The sequence below is a fragment of the Peromyscus eremicus genome, chromosome 9 (genome assembly GCF_949786415.1).
Source record: "Peromyscus eremicus chromosome 9, PerEre_H2_v1, whole genome shotgun sequence".
Taxonomy (NCBI): domain Eukaryota; kingdom Metazoa; phylum Chordata; class Mammalia; order Rodentia; family Cricetidae; genus Peromyscus; species Peromyscus eremicus.
This window is the reverse complement of record NC_081425.1, coordinates 65,188,181-65,201,005: the sequence shown is the minus strand read 5'-3', so window position 1 is coordinate 65,201,005 and position 12,825 is coordinate 65,188,181.

Sequence of the window (12,825 nt, the reverse complement as noted above, 5' to 3'; positions counted from 1 at the left end):
GTTGCTACATTGTAAGTGCAATGACCTACTGTTTTAAATCATAATGTCAATAATGTGTTTGCTGGTAATCTTAGGCCATCTTTGTGATTTGATCATTCTAGCTCTAGTGGGCTCCTGACCCACAGTTTGAGAACCACTGGGGTGGATAAGCAACTGTGTGCCTCCATAGGAGGCAGAAGCATCCATGACTCAGGTGTTCAGGCTGTGGCCTTAGTGAGCTGAACTGAGAGACAGAAGTATCTTGTTATAGAGGGTTGTGAGCCCTCCTGTGGTTGATGAGAATTGAACTCAGGACCTCTGGAAGAACAATCAGTGTTCTTAACTGCTGAGCCATCTCTCCAGTCTGTAACTCTTTCTTTCTTTCCTTTTTTTTTGTTTTTTGTTTTATTTCTATTTTAGATTTTCCAGACAGTGTCTCTCTGTAGCTTTGGAGTCTGACCTGGAAGTCACTTAGTAGAGCAGGTGTCCTGCAACTCAGAGATATCAGCCTGTCTATGCCTCCCAAGTGGTGGGATTAAAGGCCTGTGCCACCACTGCCTGGTGAAAAACAGCCTTGTAAATTAAAAAAATAAAAAAAAAAGAAAGAAAGACAGAAAGTTTACATGAAATTTAGCACATGTGGTAGAGTATGAAATCGACCAGCCAAGGTGGCCCAATCTTTAATGCCAGCACTCAGGCTGGGGATCCAGACATGGACTGATCAGTGAGATGTCCTGAAGGATTAAGTCTAAATTTTGGTGAGTTCCAAGAAAGCCAGCACTATATAGAAACAAACAAACAACAAGTAATAACCAAACAATCAAACCAACAATCAAACCCACATGAGACACCAAAAGAACCAATGTCACGAAATCCAAATTGAAGTGAGTTGTCTTGTTTTTGTTGTGTTTCTTTGATAATTTTGAACTGAATCTGAGCTGGAGAAATCTGGGCCACCCTCCTGTCTCAGCCTCCAGAGATGTGATTCAATCTCGGTGTTCTCCACTGCTGACCCAGCAGCCTATGATCCAGAGAGGCTGGGCCAGATTCAATCACAACCAAGGGATATATAAAGGGGCGGATCTCTACTTGGTTCTCAGACTTCCAGAATTGCAGGGAGGTGAGCAGAGCTCTTTGTCCACACTCCAGTCTCTGGGGGACCCGCCAACAGCCAGAAAACCCCAGTTGTGTGACCATGTGGAGCCAGACAGATCTCAGGAGGGAAAAGGTATGTGAGTCGGGAAATCCATTCTGTGTTTTCTGGAGGCTGGCTGGGACATTTGTCCCTCAATTCACCTCAGAAGGTGGGTATTGTGCCTCTGGGACAATTCTCCAATCCACATGATTATGGAATCATCTTGTACTCATGGCAAGCCCCATGGAAGTTGTTGGTAATGGTTCATTGGACAGACCAGGACAGCAGGCAAAAATATAGTTTACTAGCTTGAATGTGAAGTTTGCTGAGGCAGATTGTGCTTTATCCAAGACTAGCCCACAACCTACTGTGTGGATGGGAGTGACCCTGAACTACTCCATGCACCTCTCAGGAAAGAACTGCTATTATTTCCACCAGCCAAACAACCATGTCCTACGCAGGAGATGGAAAAGAAGTGGGTCTTGTAATTCACCTGATTATTTTTAAGTTCTTTGAAGCACATCTGGGGTGTATTAGGAGAGTTGAAGATGGACTTTTAGCAGTAGGGTAAGAAAAAGGAGTTTGGAGAGAATGGGTGAGAGCTGGAGAGAGTGCGTGAGGTCTAGGGCTGATATATTGTAAACCCCAATACAACATAGCTAGGGATCAGAGAAGAAAGCAGGACACTAGAGTAGACAAAAAGGCCAGAAAATATGGCACACGTCCTTAATGCTATCGTGGGAGAGGCCCAGAACCCTCCAGATCTCATCGAGGTCTCTGAGGTCAAGGCCACTCTGGGAAGAGAGCCTTTAATCTCAACACTTGAGATCTCATGCCTTTGCTTGGGAAGCACACACGCCTTTAGTCCCAGGAAGTGATGTCAGGGCAGAGAAAGGTATATAAGGCCAGAGCAAAGAGAAACTCACACTCTTAAGGCTGAGGATTTTGTAGAGGTAAGAACAATGGCTGGCTCTGCTGTTTCCTTGATCCTTCAGATTTACCCCAATATCCACCCCCCACAACTTTCTTTTTTGGTATTGATAAGACCTTTTAGCAATTGATGTTACACCATCATCTCCCAGGACAGATCTTTCTGTGTCTCATCTGCTTCTTCCCCAGGGGCACCTCTGATACTGGAGGCTTTCCCTGGTCAAGCTTGATAACCAAGCTTTCTATTAGGTGAGACTGACCAGCATCTGTAGATGAGGAATGAAGGGTCCATTGTTTGCTAATGCTGCAGGAGGCTGGTTCCTTAATCCACACACAGCTAAGAGACAGAGATTGCTGTTGCCTGAAATGGTGTTGATACCTTATTTGTTCATTTCTGGACAGAGAAAAGCAAAGCAAGTCAAAAGCTTGAGAAACACGCAGCAAGGCAGAATGGACCAGAGACGGCAGCAGGAAGGACGAGGAAGACCCTCAGGTAATCAGAGTGAGATGTGTGCTAAACCAAAAACCTTCCACTGCATTTCTTATTGTGTGATTCCCAGGTTTATACCAGACCCTAGATGTGAGCAGCTGTGGTGAGAATGGAGAGGTACTCAGTGTTTCCAGACCTCGGACCTTCTCACAGTAGAGACAGAGGTTCAGGGGACTGTGATAGCTCCCTGGAGTGTGGGAGGAGCGGTTGTGAGTGTAGGTCAGGGCAGCGTTCCCAGGACCCACATGTCCTGTGAGAGCCCCTTCTTCTCTAAAATGTATTTTCTAAACCTGAAGACACCTATGCTCTCCCAGTGAGTGGACTCCTTGTGATCGCCAGCAGAGTGGATGCCCGATCCTTGCCAGGAAGCAAGTGTTGGTAATCTCCTGATACACAAATGAGGGCACTGGGGCTGATCAGTGTGCAGGAAGAGTCCCTAGGGAAAGCACAGATGTACATGTGCATGCTGGGAAATGTTCTGATCCCATCCCTCTGTCCTTTGCAGGTCGTTCCCATTGGCGGTGGAGTGAGTATGAATTAAGTATCTTCCTAGTGGAGTGGGAAGTCGTTGAACTGGAAGTGGGCCACAAAGGGAAAAGAACTTGTAAAAAAGTCAGGAGTATTCGAAAGCGACTCTATCGTAGGGGCCTGAGGAAGACCTGGCACGACTGTTTGCAACTGATGGTGGGTCTGCTGAATATGCACTACTTGCTCTGTGAAGAGAGAGCAGGCATCGAATCTTTGTTGTTTCCTTATGCGATGGAACTCTTCAGGATCCTGGGCCACAGACAAGAGTGGAGCCCCTTCCCAGGTTAATCCCTTCTGGAGTTCCTCCAGAGGGTGGCGTCAGCTGGCCTTTCCTCATGGGCACAGAATGTAGGCAAGCCCCATTCCCACAGGCCTCTGTGGCACAAAGCAGCAATGTCTGGCCTCTCCGTGTGTCTAACACCCTCTCACACCCAAGCAATGGAACTCTGACTTGTTCACAGCTGATTTTTGACCAAGGGGCCAATTAATTACTGAAGGATCTGGCTTCCCTGTGCCTTTCTGGAGCGCTTCAGGGGATCCCACCAGCGATGATATACAGCGGGGATTCTTGATTCCCTGATGGGAGACTTGGAAAACATTTGACTGTACCACAACTACTTCCTGCTTTGGCTCTGGAGAAACCAGCCTTCATCAGCCATGGTCAACATCTTATGACCGCCAAGGCCCTAAGAGGAGACAGTGGGGATTCCTTGAATCTTCTCTGACAACATCGGGGTCCTTTTATGTTGTTTTGTATGTGCCAATTGCTTTCTCTGCCTCCTCAGTGAAGAGTAATGGGTGGAATCAAATAAAAATTTCCAAAGAAACTCCTGCGTCCTCCTTGTCATTTCAGTAGGGCAGATCAGCATGGTGGGGCAGGGGATGTGGTAGTGGTGGAGGTTCATTCCTGGGTGACTGGGACTTGGCCTCTACCCTCTACCCTCATCAGACTCTAGGCATTGCGTCTCTTCTACTACAAGGGGAACCCCTGCTGCCATAGACAGCAGCTCAACACTGTATCCATTCACTAGCCCTCATGTTGTAGCACTCATGGTCAGTGTTTCAGAGCCTCAGACTCCTCAGAATGCAATGGAAACCAGTTGGGAGCTGGAGTAGTAGCTGTGTGGCGCGCTGATGGAACATCAAGTAAGAGAATATCAAAGCTTCTCAAATGTAAGTTTCAAATAGGTAAGAAGGCCCAACAGGGGACACTGCCACCTATTCTAAGTTTAGAATGTGTTTCTCTTTGAATGAGGGACAGTTACATCATGTTAGCCTTAATTTTGACCTGGTTAAATATATAATGCCATTGTCTTTCAACGTTGGATATCATATCTCTATTTTCCTTCTACAGGAGATAGTCATATCACACAGTTTCACTCACTCGAGGGGTCGTTGTGACTTGGATATTGTTAACTTTGGGAATTAAGCATGACATAAGGTGATATGAAAGTGTGTCCAGTTGGAGAGGTGTAGTCTCCTGGTGAGTATTCTTAGTATTGAACTTGACTACATCCACAATGAGCAAGAATCCCAAAGTAGGTGGGCACACTTGTGAGGTGTTTTTGCTTAATCATTCTGTGGGGCATGTTCCACTTCTGAGCTAGATCTTTGAGGTGGGAAAACAGATGTTTCATTAGGGCAAACTGGGATTAGGGCAAGGGATCACAACCTCGTCTATGGTGGGAACAACCAACTGTAATACAGGGATCTCCTAAAACATCTCAATTATCAGACATTTACTTTAAAATTCGGAACATTAGCAAAAGTATACTTATGAGGGAGCGACAAAATAATAGTGTGTTTTGCCATGACTACAACATGAGGAGTTTTATTGAATGATCTGAACATTCTGAAAGCTGAGAACCACTCCATGAGAGGCTACTTCTTTTAGAGTTTGGCTGATACTGAAGAGCAGCTGAGACATTTCTTGGGAGGGAACTACAGCCACTGGATCCTTAGACCTTCTGTTCATAGGCAGTCATGTTTGGATTAGCTGGACCACAGGTCCCAATGCATTGTAGTAAATCACCTCAAGACACCCTCACACACCAACAGTGTGTGGGAGAGAGACAGAGAGACTCAGACACACACACACACACACACACACACACACACACAGATACACAAACACATAAACATACACACACAGAGAGAAAGAGAGAAAGAGGGAGACAGAGACAAAGACAGAGACAGAGAAAAAAAAGACTGACTAACACAAAAATACATAGCCACATTCAGTTATCAAATGAATATTAAAGCTTGCTTGGAAAACCCAGCCTTCTGCACCTAAAAGACAAGGCTTGCATAGACACTGGCTACTCAGGGAAGCTCTCCTGATATGGGGCTCACATCTCAACTCCTTCACATTGGACTTTGCGTACCTGAGGACCTGTAAATGGGCAGAGATTCCAAACCATGGAGGGCAGGCATATCAGGAGTTCAAGGTCATCCTAATTCTACTGAATGAGTTGTAGGCCCATCCCCAGGGTGCCTGGCAACCCTGGCTCCAAAGTAGAAAGAAGGAAACAGATGCATGGATCCTTCACATGGGTGCCTGGCAGTTGACTTCCTCTTGTGCTGGTGTTGAAAGTCCATATTAAAGTCTCTTTCTCTACTCCAGCTCTGCTGTTGTCTGTGAGCCCTCTATTGTATCATGACATGTGTTTGTGGATAATGCCAGCAACGGGGAGATCAAGGGAGGAGGGACAGATGATCTTGGTCATCCTCGAGAAGAAGGTGGGCTGCATGATAGCCTGGGATCCATGAGATACTGTCTCAAGAACCTCAAACCTACAAAACCCACCAAGTATCCGATAGAGGTTTTCCCCACCCTTGAATATTGATGATGTGGGTCCCTGTTGCATGTAACTGTCCCGTTGTCCCTAGTCCCCTTTGCTTTAAAGTGAACACAGCAGGGGAACCTTCTGTCCCACAGGATAGAGCAGTGTTCCTCAACCTCCTGATGCTGTCACCTGATACAGTTCCTCATGTTGTGGTGACCACCCAACCATTAGATTATTTCAGTTGCTACATTGTAAGTGCAATGACCTACTGTTTTAAATCATAATGTCAATAATGTGTTTGCTGGTAATCTTAGGCCATCTTTGTGATTTGATCATTCTAGCTCTAGTGGGCTCCTGACCCACAGTTTGAGAACCACTGGGGTGGATAAGCAACTGTGTGCCTCCATAGGAGGCAGAAGCATCCATGACTCAGGTGTTCAGGTTGTGGCCGTAGTGAGCTGAACTGAGAGACAGAAGTATCTTGTTATAGAGGGTTGTGAGCCCTCCTGTGGTTGATGAGAATTGAACTCAGGACCTCTGGAAGAACAACCAGTGTTCTTAACTGCTGAGCCATCTCTCCAGTCTGTAACTCTTTCTTTCTTTCCTTTTTTTTTGTTTTGTTTTTTGTTTTATTTCTATTTTAGATTTTCCAGACAGTGTCTCTCTGTAGCTTTGGAGTCTGACCTGGAAGTCACTTTGTAGACCAGGTGGCCAGCAACTCAGAGATATCAGCCTGTCTATGCCTCCCAAGTGGTGGGATTAAAGGCCTGTGCCACCACTGCCTGGTGAAAAACAGCCTTGTAAATTAAAAAAATAAAAAAAGAGAGAAAGACAGAAAGTTTACATGAAATTTAGCACATGTGGTAGAGTATGAAATCGACCAGCCAAGGTGGCCCAATCTTTAATGCCAGCACTCAGGCTGGGGATCCAGACATGGACTGATCAGTGAGATGTCCTGAAGGATTAAGTCTAAATTTTGGTGAGTTCCAAGAAAGCCAGCACTATATAGAAACAAACAAACAACAAGTAATAACCAAACAATCAAACCAACAATCAAACCCACATGAGACACCAAAAGAACCAATGTCACGAAATCCAAATTGAAGTGAGTTGTCTTGTTTTTGTTGTGTTTCTTTGATAATTTTGAACTGAATCTGAGCTGGAGAAATCTGGGCCACCCTCCTGTCTCAGCCTCCAGAGATGTGATTCAATCTCGGTGTTCTCCACTGCTGACCCAGCAGCCTATGATCCAGAGAGGCTGGGCCAGATTCAATCACAACCAAGGGATATATAAAGGGGCGGATCTCTACTTGGTTCTCAGACTTCCAGAATTGCAGGGAGGTGAGCAGAGCTCTTTGTCCACACTCCAGTCTCTGGGGGACCCGCCAACAGCCAGAAAACCCCAGTTGTGTGACCATGTGGAGCCAGACAGATCTCAGGAGGGAAAAGGTATGTGAGTCGGGAAATCCATTCTGTGTTTTCTGGAGGCTGGCTGGGACATTTGTCCCTCAATTCACCTCAGAAGGTGGGTATTGTGCCTCTGGGACAATTCTCCAATCCACATGATTATGGAATCATCTTGTACTCATGGCAAGCCCCATGGAAGTTGTTGGTAATGGTTCATTGGACAGACCAGGACAGCAGGCAAAAATATAGTTTACTAGCTTGAATGTGAAGTTTGCTGAGGCAGATTGTGCTTTATCCAAGACTAGCCCACAACCTACTGTGTGGATGGGAGTGACCCTGAACTACTCCATGCACCTCTCAGGAAAGAACTGCTATTATTTCCACCAGCCAAACAACCATGTCCTACGCAGGAGATGGAAAAGAAGTGGGTCTTGTAATTCACCTGATTATTTTTAAGTTCTTTGAAGCACATCTGGGGTGTATTAGGAGAGTTGAAGATGGACTTTTAGCAGTAGGGTAAGAAAAAGGAGTTTGGAGAGAATGGGTGAGAGCTGGAGAGAGTGCGTGAGGTCTAGGGCTGATATATTGTAAACCCCAATACAACATAGCTAGGGATCAGAGAAGAAAGCAGGACACTAGAGTAGACAAAAAGGCCAGAAAATATGGCACACGTCCTTAATGCTATCGTGGGAGAGGCCCAGAACCCTCCAGATCTCATCGAGGTCTCTGAGGTCAAGGCCACTCTGGGAAGAGAGCCTTTAATCTCAACACTTGAGATCTCATGCCTTTGCTTGGGAAGCACACACGCCTTTAGTCCCAGGAAGTGATGTCAGGGCAGAGAAAGGTATATAAGGCCAGAGCAAAGAGAAACTCACACTCTTAAGGCTGAGGATTTTGTAGAGGTAAGAACAATGGCTGGCTCTGCTGTTTCCTTGATCCTTCAGATTTACCCCAATATCCACCCCCCACAACTTTCTTTTTTGGTATTGATAAGACCTTTTAGCAATTGATGTTACACCATCATCTCCCAGGACAGGTCTTTCTGTGTCTCATCTGCTTCTTCCCCAGGGGCACCTCTGATACTGGAGGCTTTCCCTGGTCAAGCTTGATAACCAAGCTTTCTATTAGGTGAGACTGACCAGCATCTGTAGATGAGGAATGAAGGGTCCATTGTTTGCTAATGCTGCAGGAGGCTGGTTCCTTAATCCACACACAGCTAAGAGACAGAGATTGCTGTTGCCTGAAATGGTGTTGATACCTTATTTGTTCATTTCTGGACAGAGAAAAGCAAAGCAAGTCAAAAGCTTGAGAAACACGCAGCAAGGCAGAATGGACCAGAGACGGCAGCAGGAAGGACGAGGAAGACCCTCAGGTAATCAGAGTGAGATGTGTGCTAAACCAAAAACCTTCCACTGCATTTCTTATTGTGTGATTCCCAGGTTTATTCCAGACCCTAGATGTGAGCAGCTGTGGTGAGAATGGAGAGGTACTCAGTGTTTCCAGACCTCGGACCTTCTCACAGTAGAGACAGAGTTTCACGGGACTGTGATAGCTCCCTGGAGTATGGGAGGAGCGGTTGTGAGTGTAGGTCAGGGCAGCGTTCCCAGGACCCACATGTCCTGTGAGAGCCCCTTCTTCTCTAAAATGTATTTTCTAAACCTGAAGACACCTATGCTCTCCCAGTGAGTGGACTCCTTGTGATCGCCAGCAGAGTGGATGCCCGATCCTTGCCAGGAAGCAAGTGTTGGTAATCTCCTGATACACAAATGAGGGCACTGGGGCTGATCAGTGTGCAGGAAGAGTCCCTAGGGAAAGCACAGATGTACATGTGCATGCTGGGAAATGTTCTGATCCCATCCCTCTGTCCTTTGCAGGTCGTTCCCATTGGCGGTGGAGTGAGTATGAATTAAGTATCTTCCTAGTGGAGTGGGAAGTCGTTGAACTGGAAGTGGGCCACAAAGGGAAAAGAACTTGTAAAAAAGTCAGGAGTATTCGAAAGCGACTCTATCGTAGGGGCCTGAGGAAGACCTGGCACGACTGTTTGCAACTGATGGTGGGTCTGCTGAATATGCACTACTTGCTCTGTGAAGAGAGAGCAGGCATCGAATCTTTGTTGTTTCCTTATGCGATGGAACTCTTCAGGATCCTGGGCCACAGACAAGAGTGGAGCCCCTTCCCAGGTTAATCCCTTCTGGAGTTCCTCCAGAGGGTGGCGTCAGCTGGCCTTTCTTCATGGGCACAGAATGTAGGCAAGCCCCATTCCCACAGGCCTCTGTGGCACAAAGCAGCAATGTCTGGCCTCTCCGTGTGTCTAACACCCTCTCACACCCAAGCAATGGAACTCTGACTTGTTCACAGCTGATTTTTGACCAAGGGGCCAATTAATTACTGAAGGATCTGGCTTCCCTGTGCCTTTCTGGAGCGCTTCAGGGGATCCCACCAGCGATGATATACAGCGGGGATTCTTGATTCCCTGATGGGAGACTTGGAAAACATTTGACTGTACCACAACTACTTCCTGCTTTGGCTCTGGAGAAACCGGCCTTCATCAGCCATGGTCAACATCTTATGACCGCCAAGGCCCTAAGAGGAGACAGTGGGGATTCCTTGAATCTTCTCTGACAACATCGGGGTCCTTTTATGTTGTTTTGTATGTGCCAATTGCTTTCTCTGCCTCCTCAGTGAAGAGTAATGGGTGGAATCAAATAAAAATTTCCAAAGAAACTCCTGCGTCCTCCTTGTCATTTCAGTAGGGCAGATCAGCATGGTGGGGCAGGGGATGTGGTAGTGGTGGAGGTTCATTCCTGGGTGACTGGGACTTGGCCTCTACCCTCTACCCTCATCAGACTCTAGGCATTGCGTCTCTTCTACTACAAGGGGAAGCCCTGCTGCCATAGACAGCAGCTCAACACTGTATCCATTCACTAGCCCTCATGTTGTAGCACTCATGGTCAGTGTTTCAGAGCGTCAGACTCCTCAGAATGCAATGGAAACCAGTTGGGAGCTGGAGTAGTAGCTGTGTGGCGCGCTGATGGAACATCAAGTAAGAGAATATCAAAGCTTCTCAAATGTAAGTTTCAAATAGGTAAGAAGGCCCAACAGGGGACACTGCCACCTATTCTAAGTTTAGAATGTGTTTCTCTTTGAATGAGGGACAGTTACATCATGTTAGCCTTAATTTTGACCTGGTTAAATATATAATGCCATTGTCTTTCAACGTTGGATATCATATCTCTATTTTCCTTCTACAGGAGATAGTCATATCACACAGTTTCACTCACTCGAGGGGTCGTTGTGACTTGGATATTGTTAACTTTGGGAATTAAGCATGACATAAGGTGATATGAAAGTGTGTCCAGTTGGAGAGGTGTAGTCTCCTGGTGAGTATTCTTAGTATTGAACTTGACTACATCCACAATGAGCAAGAATCCCAAAGTAGGTGGGCACACTTGTGAGGTGTTTTTGCTTAATCATTCTGTGGGGCATGTTCCACTTCTGAGCTAGATCTTTGAGGTGGGAAAACAGATGTTTCATTAGGGCAAACTGGGATTAGGGCAAGGGATCACAACCTCGTCTATGGTGGGAACAACCAACTGTAATACAGGGATCTCCTAAAACATCTCAATTATCAGACATTTACTTTAAAATTCGGAACATTAGCAAAAGTATACTTATGAGGGAGCGACAAAATAATAGTGTGTTTTGCCATGACTACAACATGAGGAGTTTTATTGAATGATCTGAACATTCTGAAAGCTGAGAACCACTCCATGAGAGGCTACTTCTTTTAGAGTTTGGCTGATACTGAAGAGCAGCTGAGACATTTCTTGGGAGGGAACTACAGCCACTGGATCCTTAGACCTTCTGTTCATAGGCAGTCATGTTTGGATTAGCTGGACCACAGGTCCCAATGCATTGTAGTAAATCACCTCAAGACACCCTCACACACCAACAGTGTGTGGGAGAGAGACAGAGAGACTCAGACACACACACACACACACACACACACACACACACACACACAGATACACAAACACATAAACATACACACACAGAGAGAAAGAGAGAAAGAGGGAGACAGAGACAAAGACAGAGACAGAGAAAAAAAAGACTGACTAACACAAAAATACATAGCCACATTCAGTTATCAAATGAATATTAAAGCTTGCTTGGAAAACCCAGCCTTCTGCACCTAAAAGACAAGGCTTGCATAGACACTGGCTACTCAGGGAAGCTCTCCTGATATGGGGCTCACATCTCAACTCCTTCACATTGGACTTTGCGTACCTGAGGACCTGTAAATGGGCAGAGATTCCAAACCATGGAGGGCAGGCATATCAGGAGTTCAAGGTCATCCTAATTCTACTGAATGAGTTGTAGGCCCATCCCCAGGGTGCCTGGCAACCCTGGCTCCAAAGTAGAAAGAAGGAAACAGATGCATGGATCCTTCACATGGGTGCCTGGCAGTTGACTTCCTCTTGTGCTGGTGTTGAAAGTCCATATTAAAGTCTCTTTCTCTACTCCAGCTCTGCTGTTGTCTGTGAGCCCTCTATTGTATCATGACATGTGTTTGTGGATAATGCCAGCAACGGGGAGATCAAGGGAGGAGGGACAGATGATCTTGGTCATCCTCGAGAAGAAGGTGGGCTGCATGATAGCCTGGGATCCATGAGATACTGTCTCAAGAACCTCAAACCTACAAAACCCACCAAGTATCCGATAGAGGTTTTCCCCACCCTTGAATATTGATGATGTGGGTCCCTGTTGCATGTAACTGTCCCGTTGTCCCTAGTCCCCTTTGCTTTAAAGTGAACACAGCAGGGGAACCTTCTGTCCCACAGGATAGAGCAGTGTTCCTCAACCTCCTGATGCTGTCACCTGATACAGTTCCTCATGTTGTGGTGACCACCCAACCATTAGATTATTTCAGTTGCTACATTGTAAGTGCAATGACCTACTGTTTTAAATCATAATGTCAATAATGTGTTTGCTGGTAATCTTAGGCCATCTTTGTGATTTGATCATTCTAGCTCTAGTGGGCTCCTGACCCACAGTTTGAGAACCACTGGGGTGGATAAGCAACTGTGTGCCTCCATAGGAGGCAGAAGCATCCATGACTCAGGTGTTCAGGTTGTGGCCGTAGTGAGCTGAACTGAGAGACAGAAGTATCTTGTTATAGAGGGTTGTGAGCCCTCCTGTGGTTGATGAGAATTGAACTCAGGACCTCTGGAAGAACAACCAGTGTTCTTAACTGCTGAGCCATCTCTCCAGTCTGTAACTCTTTCTTTCTTTCCTTTTTTTTTTTTGTTTTTTGTTTTATTTCTATTTTAGATTTTCCAGACAGTGTCTCTCTGTAGCTTTGGAGTCTGACCTGGAAGTCACTTTGTAGACCAGGTGGCCAGCAACTCAGAGATATCAGCCTGTCTATGCCTCCCAAGTGGTGGGATTAAAGGCCTGTGCCACCACTGCCTGGTGAAAAACAGCCTTGTAAATTAAAAAAATAAAAAAAGAGAGAAAGACAGAAAGTTTACATGAAATTTAGCACATGTGGTAGAGTATGAAATCGACCA